At 51.1% G+C, this 25,393-nt stretch overlaps 1 long non-coding RNA gene across 5 annotated transcripts in view; it reads right to left on the bottom strand.

Annotated features, from left to right (window-relative positions):
* The window catches only part of LOC102951043, a 274,243-nt gene that overhangs the window by 105,983 nt on the left and 142,867 nt on the right, over positions 1–25,393 (bottom strand). For all 5 annotated transcript variants that reach the window (XR_006213224.1, XR_006213223.1, XR_006213225.1 and 2 more), the window contains one exon: positions 20,089–20,220. This is a non-coding gene — a long non-coding RNA (uncharacterized LOC102951043). The remainder of the gene's footprint in view (positions 1–20,088; positions 20,221–25,393) is intronic.

Here is a 25,393-nt window from a genome sequence, read left to right as displayed (position 1 = left end):
GAGGAGCATGATGTCCAAGGAAGCGTGCACTGCAGTCCTGAAAAGCAGATGTACAGGCACCAGGCTTGAACAAAGTGTAACTTATATTTGGGTTCCTGTCAATCTCCTCCAACACTGAGTGAGAGATTCTCACTGTTCAGCCTTGGAAACACTTTTACCTTTCTTTATCAGGTGACTTTCCTGAAATCAAGCCTTACTGAGCTACGATTCTTACTCAAATGTATTTCCTATGCCAGGATCTTATTGACAAGAAACTTAAAAGGACTGCGTGCCAAAATCACCAGCACAACAGTTTATTTTCAGCATCCTTTTATACTAATATTTATGCGAACGGTAATTTAATGTTAAAATATTTTGTACTAAAATACCGCATATTTTTACTTCACATAGAACTGGGATGCTACAGTGTGGCTTCCCCTTGGTCATTTCAAACACTAAAGGGGCACCCGGATGGCTCAGTTGGTTAAGCGTCCGACTCTTGATTTTGGCTCAGGTCACGATCTCATGGTTCGTGGGTTCAAGCCCCACATCTGGCTGTGTAATGGCAGCACAGAGCTTGCTTGGGATTCTCTGTCTCCCTCACTCTCTGCCACTCTGCTGCTCTCTCGCACTCTCTCCTCTCTCTTAACAATAACTAAATACTAAAAAAAACAAACAAACAAAAAAAAAAAAACCACTGAAGACAAGGCGTCTATAGCCATTTGCCTATATATCTATCTATATGTTTATACTGCTCAGATCCACATACAATACATAAGGATTGGCATAACCACGACCAATGTCAGATTTGCCAAGCATTAGACTTTTTTAAATGTGTTTCTCAAAATCTCATACACACACACACACACATCTATTTGCAAAACATCACAGAGTTTTGTCTTAATGTCTTTAGACAAAAAAGTCTCACAGTTCTATTCATGCTTGCCTTTGGGTACAATGTGACAGGGAGGACCTGGAAAAAAAAACAGTGAAAGGGGACTAGTAAGAATTTCTAGGGAATTATTAAGAATTTCAGTATAATGGTACCTGTGTCTTACCCGGGACATAGAATGGGCCCTTCAATGTAGTACATGTTTTAAAAGACTGAGATACTTTGTTATGTGATGGTCTTTTTAGTTATTTTCAATGTTCATTTTTGAGAGAGAGAGCACAAGCGGGGGAGAGCAGAGAGAGAGAGGGAGACACAGTATCCAAAGCAGGCTCCAGGCTCTGAGCTGTCAGGACAGAGCCCAACATGGGCCTCGAACTCATGGACCGTGAAATCATGACCTGAGTCGAAGTCAGACACTCAACCAACTGAGAGCCACCCAGGGGCCCCTGTTACGTGATGGTTTTATTGTAGTGAAAACAATTTCTGATCACAGACTTTCTGAAAATCTTGTCATTTCTTTTACCATATTTACTGGAAGATAATCTTTTTGTTGAAATACTGAACTTTTTCGCTTCTTTTCCATAGCCTTTGATTGAAAAAAAAATTGTTTCTACTAATGAAGTAAGCAGACATCTAATATTTTATATGCTTTTCAGCTGTGTAATTTAATTTTGGGATACTTCATTATTAGCTTATGTCATTGAAAGAGTGGTGATGTGTATGAATATTGGTTCAACCATATATTTATAATGTCTTGGAATATGTGGCTATAATGCTGTGGGAGAAAGAATTTGGCCGAGTTTACTTGCTTGCAAAAAAAAAAAAAAAAAAAAAAAAACCTAGCCCAAGAGCTTAACTAAGTGAATACTGAAATGAAGAGAACATCCTAGAATGGACATAGCTTCTGGTTCCTAGACGAACCTGGCTGTGGCTTTCAGGCTGCCATCCCACACCGAGCCCCTAAACCTCACTGGGTAGCTGGAAGGATCAACAGCATAAAGCTTGGGAGAGCTCAGCATTTTGCCCAGCATAGCGACGGTTGGATAAAGACATGTATATATTCTATTTTTACTGTTATCACCATCATTATAATGAGTACCGAGAGAAGCATCCACGGAAACACCACGCCAGAACAAGGCAAAGAATCCAGAATGCAGAAGTGGGACCAGCCTGTAGGAGCTACCAGAGCTCATGGGGCAGCCCAGTGAGCAGAAGGAAGCAAACAGAAACTGTTCTGGAGAATGAATCCAAAAGGAGGCAAGAGGCAGGGACCAGTTCTTGCAGGAGCTCATCCACTGAACACAACAGAGGCTACAGGGCACTTTTTTGTACCCGTTTCCTTCACTGATAAGTTGCAACAGTGTTACCTAGTAGTGGGGACATCACAGTAGTCAACTTGGAACGGCTCTCAGCACACAATGGACCTTCAAGAGGTGTTAACTTTTGTTCGTGTTTCTCCCTTCTTAAATCAAGGAGCATTGGCTCTAAAACAAGAAAACGAACCTATCTGCAAACATAAATCCACGTAAATGAAATTTTACATAAACTACTAAAGCCTAGTGATCATTGAAAAAAAAATCCCTGGGAGGAGCCGATCACGGTTCACTCAGGAACTGGGTTTCGAGACATCAAGTACCACTTAACTAATCACTGGTCCTTAGAGGAGCAAATAGGATGACTGTCGGGTGTAATTTACACTCCCCTGGGGAGCCTAGAAGAATGTGCACTCAGGAATAAAGTTCTCCCTAAAGTTTTCAAGGATGAACGATGGCCGGCTTCCTCGGATAAAGGGAAGATGAGTCAGCTGGTTTCACCGTTAACCTGCGTGGACTGCAGGTCCCCCTGTGCCCCTCCAACTGACAGATTTGTTAAGGATCAGACGAGGAAAGCAGACGGTGGATTCAACACGGGGCGAGTGTTCGCTGGGAAAGACTTTTTGTGCGGCACTGCCTGGGTGCAGGAGTATGCAACAGGGATGGGGCTGGATGGAGGTCATCAAGACTAAACACACAAGTGCACAAGCCACTTTTCCATGCTAATATCCAAACAGGCTCTTTGTTTAGAAAACAAGAGTCAAAGTAGCAGCTCCTACTTTCTCACACCTTCCAACTGCACTTCCCAGAAATATCTGCTCACAAGAAGTACTAACCCTTCTCAGAATTTCTCCATGTGTCGATAAAAACGCATTTGCACATTTTGCTCCGTCTCGTTTTACAAAAGTGGGCTGGTTCTATACAAAAAGTACAACTCGTCTTCAATTAATGGATTATGGACACCTCTCTAAATTCGTATATATCGATTTATGTTATTTGTATTTGAATTCTTATTTTTTGTAAATTTTTCACTTCCGAGTGCCAAAAAGTGTTGGCACACTGCCAAAGAGTGTTTACAGATTCAATGAATTCCCATAGTCTTGCAATTTCTCAGTACTGACGTCCTGTGTAACCACAGCACAATTACCAAGTTGTACCAGGAAATTAAGATTAATATAATACGACTGCTTAGTCCAAAGATTTACTGAGATTTTTACCAAAGGTGTCTTTTCTAATTCAGAATCCAATCCGGGGTCCCCTAATGCACTCACCTGCCCCATCCCTTAGTCTCCTTTAATCTGGAACCGTTCCTCAGTCTTGCTTTGTCTTCCATTTTTGAAAAGTACTGACCAGTTATTTTGTCGAACGTCCCTCAATTTGGTTTTCTCTCACTATTCCTCATTGTTAATTTCAGCGCTTGTGGTTCTGGCAAGAATTCCACGGAACCAGTGGCTGACTCAACGGCTGGGGTAGGGATGGCACAAGAGGGGACTAGCCTATCCCGTCGTGCCAGAAAGCAAGGCAGTCCTCAAAACATGTGGAGGAAATGTCGACAGGACACAGCGCTCAACCTGAAAGGCCCCCCGTGGCCAGATCTAGAAAAATTTCAGCAAAAAGTAACTGCAGTTATCAATAATACCCATATAGTAAAAATGCATGGGCTCATACCAGTACAAATCATTACATTTCTTTGAGTGGAAAAGTAAGCTCTTCCTTATGTTAGAATCCCAACTGGGGTGCCTGGGTGGCTTGGTCAGTTAAGCGTCCGACTTCAGCTCAGGTCATGATCTCACCGTCCGTGAGTTCAAGCCCCGTGTCGGCTCTGTGCTGACTGCTCAGAGCCTGGAGCCTGTTTCGGATTCTGTGTCTCCCTCTCTCTCTGCCCCTCCCCTGTTCACGTTCTGTCTCTCTCTGTCTCAAAAATAAATAAAAACGTTAAAAAAAAAATTAAAAAAAAAAAGAATCCCAACTGGTAAGTCCAGAAATAATGACGAAATGGACAACCACTGTTTGGCAAGTACCAACAGTTGAATAGTTAGTTTCAAGCAGATAATCAATGATGGGTGCTAAAATTAGGTAGGTACAAGCAAGATAAGAAACCCAATATTTACATAGTTTCAAAGTATCTCCTGACAAGATACTTAAAAATAGTAACTTTATAATGGAGAAAACTGGCCAACACCGCCTTCATCCAGGGATCAAGGTCAATATAATCAGTAAAGGGACAAGCCAACAGACAAGTGCTTCCTGATCTGATGCACTGAGGAGGGCACATCTCACTCTTCTTAGTGACTGTTGAGTAGGAAATTGTCAATCATTGTCAATCAGTCTTCCAGGTTCTGCTATTTTATCAATGCTGTAAAATGAGTATCTTTTGCAACTTGTCTTACTATTTCTAGAAGACAGACTGACTCATCAGAAGCGCACACACTCTAAACCTTAAGAGGCCCCTTAAGGGCCTGCCAAAGCTTCCTTCAACAAACTCGGTCTGATTCATCACCGCCTTGGCCCCCCAGCGGTGCATGAGAGTGCCCACTTTCCCTGGCCAACATCCATCGCTACAGTCTGCTGGAATGTCCAACGCAGGAGCAAAGGAAACCAGCTATGGCTGTGCCAGCACCAGGGCAGATGCTGTGAGCAGGAGCCACAGGAACAAGGAACGTGGGTCCATCTGTTCGTTGGAGACCTTTTCAGAAGGTCAGGGCTCCAGCCAAACAGCAGTCAACAGCATGCACGTGTGCTACAAAAGACTCCCACAAATGTGCAGGGTGCCATATTCACTTGCTATTTGGGAAGGACTCAACAATTTGCATGTGTACCAGTCATCACTGGGCCTCAGCTCCAGATGTCAAGGTAACGAATCTCAGACGATACCAATGCAGGAATGAAGTTTCCCAATCACACTTGCTAATAATGACTACTAACCTTTGTGTTGTGTTTTACAACCCGCTTCATGTCACTTTATGTAACATTTCATAACAACTTCGAGAAAAGCATTACTACCTGTATAAAGAGCAGAAACTCAGTGAGGGGAAGTAACTCACTCTGGAAGCCTCGTGCAGAGTTCATCTGGAGAGCAGTGGCTCTGCTGGCCTGGGTCTCTCCCTCAGGCCTGGACCTTCCTGGTCCGAAGGGCACACACACGTTATCTCATTTCCTCTCCACTGCCACCTGACGAGGCAGGCACCATTATTAATAAGCTTCATTTTGCAAAAAGGAAAAACTGGGCTTTTGCCCAAGTCCTTGCTAGCAGTAAGGGACAGGCTAAGGGCTCCCACTGTGTTATGTGACCTCCAGGCCCATGGTCCTGTGACGGCACTGCTGGGGCTCTTGTCTAGGATCATGGAGACCTTGCTTCCTGTCGACTGTGTCTGAGGCAGTGGGCAGTGAGGGCAGAAGGAGAGCTTCTCATCCTGCCCCCCCCCCCCAGCCTCCTTTGAGATGGAGAGAGGGAGAGGAAGGGGAAGAAGCTCTGGCAGCTGGGCCAAAGCCCTCCCTTCTCCACTACCCGATAAACCCAATAAATTCTCAGTCACTGATCACCTGCTATATACAAGCTGGCTGGATGCCACGGGCCTGCTTTACGAGCTGGCCTAGAGCAAGACACTCGACGCATAAAGAAACAAAACGGCGGTTCAATACCGACAATGACATCATGAGGGGGAGACGAGACCCACGACTGGATGATACATGAAGGGGCTGAGAAAGGCAGGGCCCAGCAAGGCCTCAGAGCGGGTGGTGCCTACAGTGACCGCCAGAAGCCAGAACGAAGTATCTGCCCCTCACGACTCTCCCACCCTGCTGGGGCAGGCCCAAAGGAGCCACGGCTGCAGGGCAGCAGGGAGGGAGCGGTGGTCAGAAGGGGAAACTGTCGGCAGCTGCTAACAAGTCCCCGGGCAGGCATCATCCCCATGTCCCAGATGTGGAAAGTGAGGGTCAGAGAGGGTAATGAACTTGCCTACGGCACCCGGCTACTGATGATAAAACGAAATGAAATAAAAAGTGATGAAAAACACCAAGATAAAAGCCAGGGGGAGCTGCAACTGAAGTCAGGGTCTATCTGCCCCACTGGGATTCGGGTTTCTTCTGTAATTCACAAGAGCCAAGGGCAGCGGATTGTGTAATAAAATCCAGAAGGTGGGCCCTGCTACGGACTGAATTGTGTCTCCCCAAAAATGCTTATGTTGAAGTGCCATTCACCAATGGGACTGTATCTGGAGAAAAGGCCTTCGCGGAGGTAATGAGGAATAAATGATGTCATAAAGGTGGAGCCTGGCTCCAAAAGGATGAATGTACTTATAAGAGACACCATACAGCCTGAGTTCTCTCTCTCCCTCTCTCTCTCTCTCTTTCTCTCGCTCGCTCTCTCTACGAGGACACAGCAGGAAGGTACCCATCTACCTGCCAGGAACAGATACTTCACCAGAAATTGAATCAGTCACACCTTGATGTTGGGATCCCTAGTCTCAGAACTGTGTGAAAATTAGTTCCCTGCTATTTAAGCCACCCAGTCTACATACGGTATTTTGTTACAGCAGCCCAAGTTGACTGTGACTGGGCCAGTCTATAAGTCAGACCAGTGGCCTGATGAGTGTGTGTGTGTGTGTGTGTGTGTGTGTGTGTGTGTGTGTTTTGAGTATGTTCTCAACACTCGTGTTTGAGCACAGCCCCCAAATTCTGCATAAGTATTTTTTTTTTCATTTATATACATAAATGCCTGGATACTATGGAGCTTACAAAAACGAAGACGTTTTCGGGGCGCCTGGGTGGCTCAGTCGGTTAAGCATCCGACTTCAGCTCAGGTCATGATCTCACAGTTCGTGGGTTCGAGCCCTGCATCGGGCTCTGTGCTGACAGCTCAGAGCCTGGAGCCTGCTTTGGATTCACGCTCAGAGACTCATGCTCTGTCTCTGTCTCTCGGAAATGAACAAACATTAAAAAGAAATTAAGATATTTTCTAAAAAAGGAATAAAACAAACAAAAATAGAAGCTATAACGTTTTCTTCGCATACCCTGTTTGGGGTTGAACTGTGTCCCCAGAAAGATATATTGGAGTCCTACCTCCCGGTACCTGTGAATGTGACCTCATTTGGAAATAGGGTCTTTGCAGAAGTAATCAAGTTAAGGTGAGGTCATCTGCGATTAGGATGGACCTGATCCTTTTAAGAAAAGGGAAATTTGAACACGGACACACCAGAGAGAAGCCCAAATGAGGATGGAGACAGAGACAAGGGGAGGTGCAGCTACAAACCAACGATGGCCAATGACTGGCAGACATCACCACACGCTAGGGGGAGAGGAAGGATTCTTCCCTAGAACCTTCGGAGGGAACACGGTCCTGCCACCATCTTGCCTCCTGGCTTCTGATCTGCACAACTGTCTGAGAACACATTAGTCCTGTTTTGAGCCACCTTGTCGGTGGTACTTTGTTACAGCCGCCCTGGCAAACTAATACGCACCCCCGATAAATCCACACAGCCCGTTCTGGAAGGTCCTGAATGAGGAAGGTAACGTGTAAAGCAACGCCAGGAAAATGGAATGCATGTACGAAGAAGGCCGGTTTTGGACACAGGTGACCGTCATAATGATCACTATCAATCAGAAAGACCGAGGAATATCACGATTTATCATCCACCACACTGCACCCCAAGGAAGATACGGGTTCGGCGGTGGAGTGACGAAAGGGTTGTCGCCAAGCCCTGTAAGGAGGGCGAGTTCAGGCGATGGTGCTGGGGCAGGGGGCAAGGGGAAAATCCTGGGAGGAGGGCTGTTCTGGCACAAAGGCGACACTCTTCAGTGAGTGGCTGTGGGGGCGGGGGGTGCAGGGTCGCAGGAAGCGTGCCAGAAGCAGCCTCCTGCGGGGTATCGGCAGGGAGGAAACCCCCTGGCAAGCACCGGCCCACGTGCCCTCCCCACGCTGGCCTCACTTTCCCGTCAGCGCTGCCCTGGTTCATTTTGACAAGGCTGTTTCCACCCCGCAGGGGGGACACGCCTCTGCGGACACAGAGGAGCCCGGCCCACCCCGGGGACCAGGGCTCGTTGCGGAAAACCCAGAGCATCGCCGCCCGCCCTGCTCAGCGGGCTGTGAACCAGGGGCTGCCGGCGGACCCCCCCCACCCCACCCCGGGGAGTGCCCGTGGCCGTGGGAGGCAGCAGGAGGTGAGGACGGCCAGCAGTGAGTGGAAGCTGCAGGCCAGCAGGCCTTCCAGGAAGGGCTTGCGGGTGGGTGGTGGGGCCCCCGGGTCACAAGTTTGGACATCCGCTTCGAGCTCAGCTGAGCGAAGGAGACAGGGGTGGGAAATACGGACAGGCGCCCTGCGTGTTAATCAGGGTCCCATCTGGGACGAGGAAGCACACCAGTCGCCTCAACAGGCACAATTTCAGACAAAGAGCCGTTTACTGAACAGGCAGGAGGAGGATCCCAAGGCAGCCCGCCCCCTCAGGGATGGGGTGCGAGAGTGGGGTTCTAAGAAGTCTGGCGGGGCCTGTGGCGGTCCTGGCTGGGGTGTCATCTCCTAGAACAGCCAGTGAGGCTGGTTCCCAGAGCGTGGGACCAAAAAAAACACGCCTGCAAACTGGAAGCCACTGTTGGCACGGGACCACATGCTGCTGCCAAGGGGAGGAAGAGTTGCCGCGGTGACCATGTCAGGAACAGGGGGCAAATGGCAGGGGCGGGGCCCTCCTCCCTCCCAGGCCTGCAGTCCCCTCGGAGCCATCAGATCTGGCCACACTGGGCCAGCGGTCCTCCCGGGCTGGAACCAGAAACCGCGGGCTGGCCACCACTCCCTTTATGTTGGGCATGCACGGGGGCAAGAGCCAAAAAGTTTACAAACAACTAGTCAGGCACAGACCCGAGCTGGGCAGCCCGGCCCGTACGTCACACCAGGTATCCCAGTTCCTCATCAGCCCTGTGTGCCTCCCAGTTCCCCACCAATCCCTGCTGCGTGCCCACCAGGCCCACATCACTCCCTCACGCTGCCTGCCTGGCCCTGGAGATAAATGAGTTAGAGACACCTGGCAGAAAAGGAAACCAGGTGGGGCATCCCACAGTGTATGTGAATGCCTTCATGCCCATTTGGCGAGCATCAGGTTCCAAGAAGTCAGGGGCATGTGTTTGTCCACGGCTTTATTTTCCCAACAAACTCAGGAGCTGAATGGATGAAGCCTCTCCTTCACTTCGGGGGCTGTGTGAGTCACAGCTGAGATGACACAGGGCTTCCCTCAAAGGTTTGGTCTACTTGGAAGATGTGGAAAAGAAAGGAAGAAAGGAAGGAGGGAAGGAAGGAGGAAAGGAAAGAAAAAAGGGAAGGGAAGGGGAAGGGAGGGGAGGGGAGGGGGAGGGGAGGGGAGAGGAAGGGAAGGGAAGGGAAGGGAAGGGAAGGGAAGGGAAAGGAAAGGAAAGGAAAGGAAAGGAAAGGAAAGGAAAGGAAAGGAAAGGAAAGGAAAGGAAAGGAGGAGGGAAAAGGAGGGAGGGAGGGAGGGAGGGAGGAAGGAAAAAAGAAGAAAGGGAGGGAGGGAGGGAGGGAGAAAGAGAGAGGAAGGCAGGGAGAGACAGGAAGGAAGGAAGGAAGGAAGGAAGGAAGGAAGGAAGGAAGGAAAGGTGAGGGAGGGAGAAGGAAGGAAGGAAGGAAGGAAGGAAGGAAGGAAGGAAGGGAGAGAGGGAGGGGGCACATTCTAATGCGGTAAGCCAGGGGGCTTAGGAGTGTGGAAAGAGAGGCCAAGCAGTAGGGGTGACATGGAAAAAAGCTTCCTGCAGGACAAGAAGGCCAAGAGACTAGGAAAGGCACACAGGCCCAGAAAGAGGTATGCAAAGGCCAGTGTGCCTGTGATAGCTTCCTGGTCTACAAGCATTCTGGGCAGTACACATTTCTGAGCCTCTGTCCCACTGTGTCTGGCTCACCTTCACTTCTGCTCATGAGACCACACTGCTCACAGGGAAAAATCCAGTGTTCTCAGCCACGGCTTTCTGCCCACGTGGACTTTTGGACCTCGCCATTCATCGCCACCCCTGCCAACCAATGTGGCTGAAAAAAAATAAGTCTGTTCAACAGTGCATGAGTTAGAGCTGGGACATCAGTATGAATTCAGTTAGCTTCATATAGATCCATAAGGATACCCATGCAAATATTTATGCACATGTGGGTATATGTGAGTTAGTACACACACACACACACACACACACACACACACATTTTTTTTTTTTCTAGTTTTATTTCTTTATTTTGAGAGAGAGAGCATGAGCAGAGGAGGGGCAGAGAGAGAGAAGGAAGGAGGGAAGGAGGGAGGGAGGGAGGGAGAGAGGGAGGGAGAGAGGGAGAGAGAGGGAGAGGGAGGGAGAGGGAGGGAGAGAGAGGGAGGGAGAGGGAGAGAGAGGGAGAGAGAGGGAGAGAGAAAATCCAAACCCGGTTCAATGCCATCAGCACAGAGCTCGACGTGGGGTTTCAACTCACGAACCATGAGATCAGGACCTGAGCCGAAATCAAGAGTGGGACACTTAATGGACTGAACCACCCAGGTGCCCCTACACACATGTATTTCATCGCTATCCCTGAGAAGGCCTAGGAGCAGTGACACCTCGGTAGCAATGAGCACATCTAGTACCCGCGCCTTGGTTTCTAATCTCATTCTCTGACAAAAGAAACCAGGGGAAATTTCCTCGGGGAAATGGCTGATGCTACGTCTGGGGCAGGAAATACAGAAGTAGGGCCAGAAAGTAAGGAAATGCTCAAAAACAAGCAAACAAACAAAAACTGCCACGATAAGGGGAGGTGTGTGAAACTAATGGTGGAGGGGGTAGGTCAAAAGGTCATGGCAGCCAACCGGAAGGGCTCCCAGGGGCCAAGGCTGGAAAAACACGAGCAACGCAATGAATGAAGTCCTACTGCAGTATAATCCAAAGTATACAATAAATATAATACACATCTGTGACGCCACACTGATGTATGTAGACACATACACACACACAGACACAGACATAGACGTGGGGGCTGCGAGACAGATCTCCTACGGAGAAGGATTCCAAGCAGTTGCTGTAGATCACCACCAAGAGGTAGCACAGTCTCCCACTCCCTAAGTGTGGGCTATATATAGTGACATCTGTCCGCGTGGGGGTGGGGGGGACGGTGGGAGAGGGAGAATATTTTACAATGGAGAAATCTGACAAATGGTGGTCAAGGTTAACATCGACAGTGATTACTCAGGTGGTAGCATACAGCCTTGAAATGATGTGATGAAAACAGCACTCTGCCCCCGGGGTCTTCCTTCCCAAAGCCATTATCCCAGTCTACTGCTGAGAAAAACATCAGGCGAATGAATCCTAGCTGAGGGACAAGCTACAAAGTACCTGGCCAGTACGCTTCAAAACTGTCAAGGTCATCAAAAATAAGGGACGTCTGAGAAACTGTCACAGCCAAGAGGAACCTAAAGAAACATAGCAACTAGATGTAGTATAGTATACTGGATGGAATCCTTAGAAGTAAAAGGGCATCAGGTAAAAACTGAGGCAATCTAAAAAGCATAAATGATAGTTAACTATAATGCATCAATATTGGTCATTAATCGTAACAAATGTGCCACAGTAACGTAAAAGGTTCCTACCAGGGAAAACTGACTGTGGGGTATATGAGACCATTCAGAAAGGCTGTCACAATTTTCTGGTAAAACGTACAACTGTTCTAAAAATAAAGTCTGTTAAAAAAATGTGTGTGAAGGATAGGCACGGGGGAGTGGACGCACAGGGGGTATAGGTAACAAATTATGACATGTGGAATATTTCCCTGCATTCTGCTCCTGTGATGACCGTCTTACAGTGTTCCCATTCAACTCTGGAAAACGTTATCGGCCTGGAAGGGAACTGGTGTGAACGTGGCCTGTGTAACCTGGGAGGAACTCTGGCAGCCAGCCAGTCGCTGCTTTCACTTATCGCTGGAGACCATCGGGTTCCGAAGGCCCGTAGCGAATGGCCAACGAACCCTTCAGCTCAGTGGCCGGGGGCGGAGCATCTCAGGTGTCTCTGAGGAGCCAGGCAACAATGTCATTTGGTCCTCAGAACAGCTCACTCTGCAGAGGAGGAAACTGAGGCTCAGAAGCATCCAAGAGCCTTCTTCCCAGTGGTGAAGCAGAGACCAGGGCTCGCGTCTCCTTCCTGGGACCCTTCCCATACCCCTCCCCCACATGGCCAGTTACGGTCTCAATTGCCCCCCAGTCCACCAGGGAAGAAGCAAGATCAGAGAGGATGGCACTTAAATTATCTTTTTTCCTCTTATTATTACTTTTTTTACTTTTTTTTTTTTAACATTTATTCATTTTTGAGAGAGCGGGTTGGGGAGGGACAGAGAGAGGGGCGGAACATAGAATCCAAAGCAGGCTCCAGGCTCCGAGCTGTCAGCACAGAGCCTGACATGGGGCTCGAACTCAAGGACCGTGAGATCATGACCTGAGCCGAAGTTGGCCGTTCAACTGACTGAGCCACCCAGGCACCCCTTCGTATTTTTATTTGTGTGAAACTTCTCCTTAATGCATCTCATTTCCCACAGGCTTGAAGCCAGGGTGCCTCAGCTCCGCAACAGCAGAAAAATGGCCATATGAGTCCTTGAGGCTGAACGCTGTCTGAAGCTAGAGCAGATCAATTCTCTACTTTAATAAAGGTTTCATCTTTGCAGGAGGATAAAAGGAACCCCGCAGGCCAGCTTGCATCTATCCCATGGATGGGTGTTTTCTTCCCAAAGGCACCTGCTACAACCGATTCTGCAAGAGTGACACAACTGGAGGAAAAACGGCTGGACCAGAAGAATGAGAATTCCCAGTAGGCTGGTCATTACTCAGTGACAACAGGGACCCAGAATGCAGCAGCACAGGGCTTCTGGAACCACCCGCATCTCAGAGGAGCCAGGCCACAAGACAGCTGTGTGCCATGTGGGGCTCTGTCACTTATTTCATTACAAACCGAGGAGAAAACCCACCGGAGCCAGTCCCCCGGACAAACCCGGATCCCAGAGGAACAGGGCAGGAAGGGTTTCTCACTGGAGAGAATCTGGTGCCCAAGCTGGGAAGCATCCGGGAGGGAACAGGGGCCGTCCGGGGTAAGAGGCACCGAGAGACCCACTGGGATGGACCGACCCAGGAGGTGGAGCTCTTACTTCGATTCAGCTAACGGTTCTCTCGTTAGTAAAAGCTCCTGGATATCAGCCTCAAGTTAGAAAATAAAAAGGGCTTGAAATGATGCAAAAGCACATAGTACTAATCTGTGCGTCGCACACATTCCATGGGAAGATGCCTTCATTTGCCGTCCAGGGTGTGTTACTGAACCTCCACCCCCTCACATGTTCTGAAAAGTGAGATAATACATGGAAAGTGTTGGGAACGCTATGAATAATACATGTGCGTTACTACTGTATTATTGGTGTTCGTGCCCCACCCAACACCACTACTACTCCCCTGAAGGCAGCACCCTGTTAGCGGTGCCTAATCGCAACTAGTAGGACCCCCAGTGCTCAGCCGCGTCGGGAGGAAGCAGACGGGCGGGCTGCGAGAAGGCACACGCGACTGACGTGAGCAGCTCCTGCGACACGGGGAGCGGATCTGAGACGCGAGGCAGCCCCGTGGGTCACAAAGAGCAAGACCGGGACTCCAGGGCTGCCTCGACTCCCAGGCGCCTGATGCCACGACCACGGGAGTGTTCGGTAAAGAGCGGATCTTGTGTGAGCAAGAAAGACACAAAGTGAGAACTGTCAGCGGGGCGGGGCTTAGGGAAACCCTGCGCCAGGACAGACAGAACAGAGAATAGCTCTTATGGTCACTCCACTGGGCACCTCATTTAAATATTTTTTTATGTTTACTTATTTTTGAGAGAGAGAGAGACAGAGACAGAGCACGAGCAGGGGAGGGGCGGAGGGAGAGGGAGACACGGAATCCCAAGCGGGCTCCAGGCTCCAACCTGTCAGCACAGAGCCCGACGCGGGGCTCGAACTCATGAACCATGAGATCATGACCTGAGCCGAAGTCGCACGCTTAACGGACTGAGCCACCCAGGCACACCAACCGGACACCTTACTTTAAAGATGGGACTGTGAAGGTTCAAAATTGTCGGCCAGGACCCGACACGTAAAGAGGAGCTTTGGGGCCAAGGCAATCAAACCTCCCTACAGCCTGTGGCCTGTGGCCCAAGACGTGCGTCCACCATGCATCTTAGACTGCTCGGGCTGCGTAACTAAACTCCAGAGGCCACGTGGCTTGCACAGCAGACATTTATTTTCTCACAGCTCTGGAGGCAAGAAGTCTGAGGCCAAGGTTCTGGCCCCTTCGGTCTCTGGTGAGAGCTCTCTTCTCCGCGGACAGACAGCCACCCTCTTGCTACGTCCTCACGAGACACGAGGGGCGGCTCTCCCACGAGCTCTGCCACCTCTCTTCTTAGAAAGACACTAAGCCGATCAGACCAGGGCCTCACCCTCGAGTAAGCTTCCGTACTCCCTGTGCTCAAAAACAGCCACACTGGGGGTAGGGTAGAGAGCGTACAGACATTTAGTCCATAACACTACACAAATACAGTTGTTTGAATGCTATCTCCCCCAGTGTGTTTATCCACTGTTGTCTCCGCAGAGCTGGGGCACCACCCGGCTCACGGTGGGGATGCGGACCAGGGTAGGAGGACGGGGAGGAGTGGCTGTATCCTGCCAGGGCCACCACAGCAGGTGCTGGGGAGGGGGACTCGGAGAGGGAGACCTCCACCCGGGCAGCAGCCACAGAGCAGCCCCGTGATCCCCTCATCCCTTTGCCCCAAGAGGCACTGGGGAGAGAAAGACCCTCATCTTCAGAAGAAAAATCTGGGAGACGGGGAAAGGAAGGCGGCAGAGAAAAATCGCGGGAGAGGGGCACACGGACACACAGATGCGGAGGCGAGGGGCCGCAAAGAGACAGTCCAGACAGGCTGCAGGTCAGATTCGGATTCGGAAGATGCACGTTCGAACTTGAGATGCAGCAGGCAGCAGGGAGGCCTCACCAACACCACCTCTCTGAGTCTGCAGTCCACTCATCTGTGAAATACGGCGTCCCGGTCTGCTCAGCCTGCTCTCACAGGATGCCACTCACAGCAGGTGGCTTAGATGACAGACATTCATCTCTCCCGGTCCTGGTGGCTGGACATCCAAGACGTGCTGGCAGATTTCAGGTCCTGGTGTGCAAAAGACAGTCTTCCGGTTTGTGGCCTTACACTGCAGAGAGTGGAGAGAAGCCTCTCTCTCTCTCTCTGTCTCTCTCTCTCTCTCTCTCTGGTCCTTTTATAAGAACACTAATTGCATTGTGAGGGCTCCACCCTCATGACCTCATCACCTCTCAGAGGCCCCACCTCCTGAGGCCATTGCATTCGGGATTAGGGTTTCAACGTACGGATTTGGGGTGGCACCGGTAAGCGGTCCACGACCAGGGGATCCAGACGGCCAGTCTCCGTTTCCAGATTTCTTTCAGGGCAAGAAATAAAGGTGGCTCTTCCCTCCTTTACACTTGAGCACCCTGCGCACTGGGATGCTGCAGGTTCTGAGTAAATAGTTGTGGACGAAAAGACAGGAGAAAAGACGAGGGAGAACTTTACAAACTGAAAGTCCGTAAGCGCATGGCAGTGCTTATCATGTTTCCCAAAGCAGACCGGGGGGCCCTCGAAAGAGGAGTACTTTCCAGCCATCGAAAGAATGAAATCCTGCCGTTTGCAACAATGTGGGTGGAACTGGAGGGTATTATGCTAAGTGAAAAAAGTCGGAGAAAGACAAGTATCATATGACTTCACTCGTATGTGGAATTTAAGATACAAGACAGATGAACATAAGGGAAGGGAAGCAAAGATAATATAAAAGCAGGGAGGGGGACAAACCGTAAGAGACTCTTAAATACAGAGAACAAACTGAGGGTTGCTGGCAGGGTGTTGGGTGGAGGGAAGGGCTAAATGGGCAAGGGGCCCGAAGGAGGGCACTTGTTGGGATGAGCACTGGGTGTTATACGTAACTGATGAATCACGAAATTCTATTCCTGCAAACATTATTATATTATATTACATGTTAACTAACTTGGATTTAAATTTTTAAAAATAATTAAAAAAATATTTTTAAAAAGATGCTCACATCTAAAAAAAAAAAAAGCAAAAACAAAAGAAAGAAAGAGGAGTACTTTTTACGTTGTTTCCGACTCTCTGGCCCAAACTCCAAGCACCTCAAATTCAGTCAGACCAAGAAAACACTGCCCATGCACGTCCTGCACTCCTGTCCCGATGCCAAAAGCTGGGACTAGACACAGAGGGCAAGACCCGTAGCCTCCTCAGAAAATATTTCCAGTGCAGGGGAAAGAGATGATATTCAAGAAAGTTGTATGCTGCTTCTGGAGACAATGAAGCCCACGGGGGAGATAATAAGAGCCGAAGTTACAAAGCCTGGCCTTTAATAATAATCACAATAATTATCGCGCATAACGATAACTGTAGTGGTTGTCCATCTGTGTGGCCAGCTGCTGGACTGGTGGGACCGAGAGAGCCCCAGAAGCACTTTCGTGTTCAGGGGATAGCCCGGACACCAGGCACTGCCTCGGCCTAAGCCCACGGTAGCATCACTGGGGAAGCTCAGCGTCTGCTGGTGTGGCAGATATTATCAGAAAAAAACAAAATTAGGTGTATTTTCCCCTAGACTTACGAATCCCTCTTCTGCATTTGCCCTCACATTTTGACATTAACTGAACTCTGTCTTCACTACTAAAAATAAACTCCAGGTCAAATGCAATGAGCCAAAAACCTCAATATGAAACCACAAGAAACAGAGTAATAGTAAAATGGGCTAATAGCAGAGGTGTTCTGAAAAAACGTTTCTGTTTCAAGCCCAGAGTCCCGAGTGGGCCAAGAGTTCCTGCGGCGCTGCAGGCAGTGAACACAGGAAGCAGCCTGTGGCTAGAGAAGACCAGGGTGGGCTCGTGCCCACGGTCAGGCAGGCAGGCAGGCAGGCAGGCACGAGCTCTCAGATGCCCTCTCCCCAAAAGTCAGGGTCAGGGGGCAGCTTGAGAATACCAATCAGGCAGGAGCCGGGAGGTGCTCCCAGGGGGCGCTGGTGCCAGGGGAGGAGTCCAGAAGAGCAAGGTGAGGGTCAGAGGGAAGAAGTCAAGCCTGTGTGCATGTCCAAGGAAGGGCCGGGATGAGAGGATAACCTGTCAGAAGCAGACAGGTGAGGAAGGAAGTGGAGAAGAAGCCAGTAATAAGGGCTCCCTTTTTTGCTGAGCATTTTCTCAGGCCAGCTTTGGGATCCTCAAGACCAACCTGAGGTGGGGCTGGTCCATTCTGCGGCTGAGAAACGAGAACTTGGAGAACGGGAAAGGACCTGTCCATGGTCACAGGGGGCGTGGCGGGGGGGAGTGGCGAGAATGCAGGTGTACTGTGGGATCTCTGTTCCACGGCAGGCTCACGGAAGGCAGGGGTGCAGGTGGGCAGGCCCCCAGTGGAACAGCAGTGCCTTCAGGATGGGCGGAACCACATGCACAAGCACGGTGCTGACGCCTTTCTCAGAGCCCCTGGCACAGAGCAGCCCTGCCCGGACCTGTTCAGGACGGTGCACCTCCGAGCCCCAGCACGGCCTCCTGCTCCCTCCACGTGCTCCCAACAGCTGAGTTCTGGGGAAATTCCTTTCCCATCATCCCAGACAGATCGGTCCAGCCTCTCCTCTGTCCACAGAATGCAGGCGACGCTGCTCACTTCTGCCGTGGCTACGGCCATAAGAAACGGCTCAATGCGTCTCCCAGCTCCCCCTACCCAGCGACTGGAGACCCGTCATCCCCCGTCCCTCGAATGGAACAGCTGGAACAGCTGGAACACCAGCCCTAATTCCAGGTGCCACGGGAAAAACAGTGACCGCAGAAGAGGCACCTGCACTAGTCCTGCTTCCAAAGTCGGCCGCCCGGATCAGGAGCGGGGGCTCTGGAAGCAAAACGCAAGGACTGGCTGAGTGCACAAGGACCAAGGAGTACACGACAGCTTCCACAGGAGGCCTGTCAGCTGCACTCGGTGCAGACGAGTTCCGTCCCCAAAGTGGGAAATCGGATCCTGACGTGGAAATGCGGGATAGGAGGGCACTGGGGTGCTGAGCACAGGATGCGGGGGCTTCCCAACTGCAAAGCAGCTCGGCTCCTACTGACATGCGCCTTCCAAGAGCCTCAGGCTGCAGCACCCTCTCTGCAAAGCCTCCCCAGTGGACAAGAGCCCCTCTGTGCCCTCCATGCCTGTGGGGAGTCTGGAGAACCCAGATGTGTGTCGGTCCCCCCACACTGGGTGAAGAGCAGGGTCTCCCGCTCACCGTCATGTATGTCACGGGACTGCCGGGGACACAGGAGATCAGAGATACAAATGCACCCGGGATACAGTTAAGACACAAGAGAAAAGACATCAGGAGCATATGAACACCATCCCCTGCTATCCCGTCAGCCTGACTTCCTACCTGTCTTCTCACAAGCCCCCACTTGGATCAGGTTTCCTTTTTTCTATGTGACTTATTCTTTTCAACATCTTGCGGGTTTTTTTGTTTTGTTTTTATTTCAACTGACCTCTTTCTTTGTTGTCAGTCTTTAGAAACTTTCTTCTTTTGGTTCTGTCTCTCTTTCTCTTACTCTCTGCTTCCTCCTTTTCAATTATTCATTCCTTTTGTCCTTTCAACATCCACAAGAGTGTCAGGGGGGGTGTCGGGATGGGTAAGATGGTCTTTTTCTCTCACCAGTGACTGGGGGCACAGGCTCGGGTGGGGGAGAGAATGACGTGGTATGAGGGAAGCACGCCTTAGAGCGCCGGCGACAGTCTGGAAGAGGAAGTAATCAACTCTGCACGGGTAAGGGGTTGTCTGTGTAGCATGCACAAGCCATTGCCCAGACAGACCTGGCGGTAGGTGAAAGGCAGAGACAAGAGCAGACCACGGACTTCAAAATAGCCTGCTGCCTGGAAGGAACCGTACACAGTATAGTTAATGAATTAAAAAAACAAAACCCTAGCGCTCCTGGGGGGCTCAGTCCATTAAGCATGTGACTCTCGGTTTCTGCTCAGTTCATGATCTCACAGTTTGTGAGTTCAAGCCCCACACTGGGCTCTGCGCTGTGTGGAGCCTGCTTGGGATTCTCTCTCTCTGCGCCTCCCCTGCGTATGTGCTTGCTCTCTCTCTCTCTCTCTCTCTCTCTCGAAATAAATAAATAAACTTAAAAGAAAAAAAAAAAACACCCTCCTGTTTTGGAGCATTTCCTCCTCCATGCCAGGCAGCCGGCTGAACTATCTCCACTATCTCATTCAATACCCACGACATCCTCTTGAGGCAAGAGCTAATACGATCCCTATCTTACAAATGAGGAAACCGAGGCTGGGAGCAGCTGAGAGATTCACCCGAGACGAGGCAAGTGGCAAAATCAGGAAAACTGGGGTCTGCCTGAATCCCAGGCTTTCAGCTCTTCCTTCCCCCGCGGCAGCCTCTGGCTTGGTGTGACTGAGCATTCAATGTACGGAGGCGGGAAGCAGGCAGCCCCAAAAGGAGCTTTGCTCCCCACGCACTTCCTCACGCTCCTCTGGTGCCGTCCCCGCACGTCTCAGCAGGACAGCCAGAGCACCCGTCACCTTCTGCCAGGAGGAAAGGCTTGGGGTAGCCCCCCTAGGAGGTGGTGGGCTCCGTCCTCGGCCAGGGCCAGAGGGAGAGCTCCGAAAGCACAGCACTGAGGCCCCTGAACACCGAGAACCAGGTCCCGTGTGTCAAGGTGAGATTACGGGAAGCCAGCTTCTCAAACCAGCACAGGAAGCGAGGCCAAGAAGTCAAGAACCACACCCCAACTTGTGTTGCAGGAGATCGCCGATTCCCGAGGCCTTTTTTTTTTTTTTTTTTTGCTCCATAAAGCTCAAGAGAAGAAATCTCTTACCTTTAGTCTCCAAATCCCACAATGGTCTGGCTTTAGTTCAGGGAAGGACTGTTCTCAAGTTCCTCTAGAGTACCAGAGGGATGCGTATTTTTTTCAGATTGAAGGCACCAAAATCTCAGGTTGGACAGGATTCTGTAAACATGCAAGAAAAGGACCGAGAATTATTAGTATTAATGCTTATACAAAATGGATGAGATGTTTCAATCCTGTGAAAAACTACCAAGTGCATATTAATACATGCTAAATGAGAAACTTCAGAAGAGCAGACATTTACTGAGCAACCACTATGTGCCAAGCACCGTGTTAGACATTCCACTGCATTAAGCCATTTAATCCTATAAGACCAGTTTCGATGGCTCCATATTTCAGAAGTCACCTAAGAGGCCAGGCCAGCACTGAAAGTCAGGTCTTCCTGACTCCAAAGCCCTGGCTGATCGATCACGTTTTCCTCCCCCGCTAAAGCTTTTCCATTCACCTGAGTCCAGGAAGTCTGGGTAGAGGGAAATGAGAAACACACCCAGTAACTCCATTCTGAGAATGTCCTGTCCCCGGATGCCCAGCCCATTGCACAGATGATGGGGGTAATATGAACCCTGGAAGCTGTGTCAGATTAACTTCGATGTAAGCTTTATCTGAGCTCAACACTGTCATCTGGTAACATGTGATCGGTAGACATCATGCATTACTCAGGGAACAAAAAATGTAGCTTCACCAGGGATTCTTATCCTAACTGATAATCGGCCCAAAGGGCTGGGGGAAAAGGGGCGAGGGGGCCGCTGCTGGTCTTACCAGCTCTGGAGGGCCCTCCTAAGGCACCTGAAGCAGAGCCAAATCACATTTACAACGGAGTGATTCTCCCCGTTCCAGACCTCCCTCTTGTACCCCAAAGACCCTTGGCACCCTGGCCGCCAAATCACCAAGAAGATGGAGCTAGTGAACACAGGCTCAGAATAAGACTGACAAATTGTGCATTTACCCTCAAGTGGGGGAACAGCTGGAGAAACACGCTCACCCCACAGCCACAGCAGAGGCCAGGTGGCTTGGATTCCCCACTGTCCACTCCTTCTCTCTCCTCCAGGAAAAATTTGGTCACAGGTTGCTTCTCTGAGGCCCCCTGGTTGTCACACTCCTCCCCTGGACGTGTTAGTATCGCAGACGGACCCACAGCAGTTCTGCAAGCCCAGGAGTGCCTGTCTCCTCCCACCAGGTGCTGGGCTCGCCCGTCCGTCCAGCCCCAGCACCCAGCACCCACCAAAAGGGGCTCAACCCCCAGCACTCAGGGAAGTCCCTTGACTGGCAACCCGCTCATAAGGAAGCCCTCCTGGGCACATCTACGCTCCAGCTACTGGCGCCTCCCTATTTTTAAGGCACTTTTGTGCCTTACTGTCAAAATGCATTCACCTTATTCCCTGGAGAGGGCAAGAGCCCAGCTCCCTGGTTGTTAGACCACCTGGATTGGCATCCCAGGTCTACCAGAGCCTTCTTAGGGGCTGGAGCAAGTTACCCTCTGAGCCTCAGTTTCTCATCTTAACGTTTATTCATTTTTGAGAGACAGAGAGACACCGAATGCAAGCAGGGGAGGAACAGAGAGGGAGAGGAAGCAGGCTGCAGGCTCTGAGCTGTCAGCACAGAGCCCGACGCGGGGCTCGAACTCACGGAGTGTGAGATCACGACCTGAGCTGAAGTTGGACGCTTCACCGACTGGGCCACCCAGGTGCCCCTTAAAGGTTTGTTAGTGTCAAGTGAGAGCCTCTGCAGAGCTTAGCATGGGGCCGGACCTGTTGTGAATACTCAGAAATGCCCACTATTATGAACGCCATTTAAGCAAATGCTCGGGTCTTAACTTCGTAGTCTCCTCCCAGTAAGGAGGAAAAGGCCTCCCCTCCTCCTGTCTCAGCACGATGACTTGGTGTAGGGGCTCGGTCCTTGGGGCCAAGGGAACAAGCGAAGCCCTGGGAATCCGTGCAGTGGGTTAACACTCAGCCATCCTCCGGCTGTGCCTCCAGCAGTAAACGGCGGTACGCACGAGAGGTGCTCTACGGACAGGAAGGCAGGAGAGAACCGTACTGGATCAAGCTAACGGCGTCATTTACAAGCACCATCGGTACAGGGCACCTTGCCGAGGCATATCCCCACAGGACCACCCCGAGCACTCACCATGACCCCAGGACGGCAGGGCACAGCATGAGCCCCATCTCCATCTTACAGACCTGGAAACTAACGGTCGGAGGGGCTACGGAGGCTGCCCGACACCCAGTCGTGACTCTGCAGCCGAATCACCGCTTTGCAAGCTCACTGCTTCCTCCTGGAGAGAACAGCGGCAGTAATACGCATCAGCTCCTGCGGAACAAGAACCTCTTTCCAAGGCAACCAAATTGATGAATGTTTTTAATTACCGTTTTAAACCACACGCACAGAGCAATGTTCCGTGGAAAATGAGGAACCAGAACTTCCAAGTTTCTCCCAGGGGCCAGTCCAGCCAGGTGCTGGCTGCCAGAGCCGGGGGTGGGGAGTCGTGCGCCGGCCAGGGCGGTCAAGGTGGGGACGGTCACAGTCCTGCCTCAAGGCACTGAGCCTGACGGCCGGTGTGGTCACTTCCCACCCACAGAGACAAGCCAGGGATAAAGGGGACCGGTCCAGCACAGGGTGACAGGAGTCTCTTGGCTACTCCTCAGGAATCCATCAATGGCAGCAGAGGAGAGAGCTGGGTGCTTAGGGAAGTCTGACACGTCGCTTGTGCTGGGGCCTGGGTGAGGCGGCTGCTACTCCCAGAACGAACGTCCTGCCTGACACTCTGTCTCAAGGACGGGACATTAACCTGCTCTGCAGGTGACAGAGATACCCTGCATCTGAACCAGGGGGCCTTGGGCTTTCTTAGGATGCTGATAACACTTCCCTGATGTGGCCTGGGATCACTGCTGGGGCCCAATGCTGTGTCCAAATGAATAAGGAATCAGAGTGCCCACGACCCCAAGGTCCCGAGGAAGTGAGAGGCAGACTGGGGCACAGAGACGGGCCCTCTCCTATTGTGCTCAGGGCCCTCCCTGGCTCTGCCAGCGGAACTGCAAGTGTGTCCTGTGCCCAGGGGTCCTCTGCTCTACAACCCAGAGGCAGGGCCATATCATCTTCCTGTCTCCGACAGGAAGGTGAGGGCACAGGGTATAACCTACAGCACTGAATAACTAACGATCGGGAGCATATCATCGGGTCATTTGGCCTCGAATGCCACTTATATGCTGCCTGGGCAATGGAGCCAACTGGGTACGCTGACGGCAGCCAGGACCAGCCACTTGGAGGTGGGGGCCCTGGGCTGCTTGGCAGGAGAGAGAGGTGGCCGTGAAATGAAAGACTACACAGGGATCCCTGACTTGGAAATCATCAAAATGCCACCGAGGTGGACTACGGCACCTGCAGAAGTAGAGGACAGGACAGCTGTCCCCAAGAAGCCCCTGAGAGCAGGCGCCAGCCTTGGGATGTGTTTACTCCCTCTGGAAAAGGCCTGGGGAAAGGACTCTCCTGGAAAGTCAGCAAAGCCAGACAAGCCGGTGAAAGCCTCCAGCCTGGCTCCGCACGGGGCCCCAGCAGTGATCCAGAAGGACATCAGAGGTATTATCAGTGTTGTCCCCAATTCTATGAGGTCCAGCAGGGCTGAACGCAGAGGTGACATGTGCACTCAGGACACAGGCTGCTGGGGTCCGAGCTAGTCCTACCAGCTAATAGCTGTGCACCCTGGGCAGTTTACTTGACCCCTCTGATCACCACGTGTTAATCAGGACTCATAAGAGCAGTTACCTTTGCGGGCTGGGGCAAGGATGCATTCAGGAGACGAACTAAGTAAGGCGCCTGGTTCAGAGCAAGTGCTTGACTAACACCTGGTTATTCTCAGGGTCTATGTGCCGTCATTATCCGTGTTGCTGGGCACACAGACCAGACAGTCTTGGATTTGAATCCCAGCTCTGCCACTTCCCAGGAAGGTGTCCGTGGACCATTCACTTGACCTTCCTACGCCGTAGTTTGCTTATTACAAACCAGCCCTGCAGGACCGCCAAGGATTACAGAGCATGGAGAAAAGCAAGCGGTACAGTATGGACTTTCAGGAATGAAGGCCCCAACCCACACTGAAGGACGTTCTACAGAGCGACTGGCCTGGACTCGTCCAAAACATCAAGGTCAAGAACAGCCAGGGGACTGTTCCAAGATAAAGGGAGGCTGAGGAGACATGGCCACTGAGAGCAGTGGTGATCCGCAATCAGGAAAGCGTGGTCCCAAAGCCCATTACCGGGACAGGTGATGAAACTGTGTGTGGCCTGTGGATTGAATGATACAAGTGTAGCCCCGCTCAATGTCGTGCATTCGATTGTTTGATTGTCACCTGGTGGTTCGTGAGAGGATGTCCTGGATCTTAGCAAACACACACTGAATATTTAGGGATAAAAGGCATGTCTACAACTTACTCTCAGGTGGTTGAGACAAAAACTGTGTGTGTGTGTGTGTGTGTGTGTGTGTGTGTGTGTGTGTGTGAGAGAGAGAGAGAGAGAGAGAGAGAGAAGGGGTCCCGGTGGAGTGTGAATTAACAATTGCTGAATCGGACTGTATGGTAGGTTCTCTGTATCATCCCTGCAATTCTTTCCGCCAGTTTAAAGCCACATCAGGATGAAAGGCGACAGACAGCCCAGGAGCAGGACAGGAGACACGGACCTGCTGGGCTGGCCTCAACCATGCACGCATGGCCAAACACAAGCCTTTCCCACAAAAACCATGGCACCTCAGGTACAAATGTTACAACGGATTGTGCAGAAAACTACAAAGGCTGAAGCTGGAATTCAATTTGCACCTCCACCCCCTCCTGCCAAGGAAAAGAAAGACAAATGGATGCCTCCTCTGTTACTATGCCCCAGGGCCTGGCTTGGCGGCCTGCATGGGAGGCATCAGGCACTGAGCCTGATGGTGGCAGGGGAGGGTGGGGGAGGAGACAAGAGCAGCAGTGCCCTTGGAGGGGGCAGGGCAGCCAAGGCTGGTGTTCACTATGTGCCAGGTGGTGTTAAAAGAACTTTCTGCACCTGATCCTCCCAAGACACCTTGTGGCAAATGCTATCATTATTCTCAGCTCATGCTGTAGGAAACCAAGGCTGGAGGGAAGCTCCCTCGGGGTTTCATCTGCAGCGGCGGGGGGGGGGGGGGGGCAGCTGGGATTGGAGCCCAGACCGCCTCCACCGGATTTCCACAGGCAAAAGGGAGGTGGGCCCCATGGGAAATAGAGCAGCCAGCACTAAGTCCAGCCCCTCCCCTGCAGCTGAGGCCACCT

The sequence above is a fragment of the Panthera tigris genome, chromosome F2 (genome assembly GCF_018350195.1).
Source record: "Panthera tigris isolate Pti1 chromosome F2, P.tigris_Pti1_mat1.1, whole genome shotgun sequence".
Lineage (NCBI taxonomy): Eukaryota > Metazoa > Chordata > Mammalia > Carnivora > Felidae > Panthera > Panthera tigris.
This window is presented reverse-complemented; position numbering and strand designations above follow the sequence as displayed.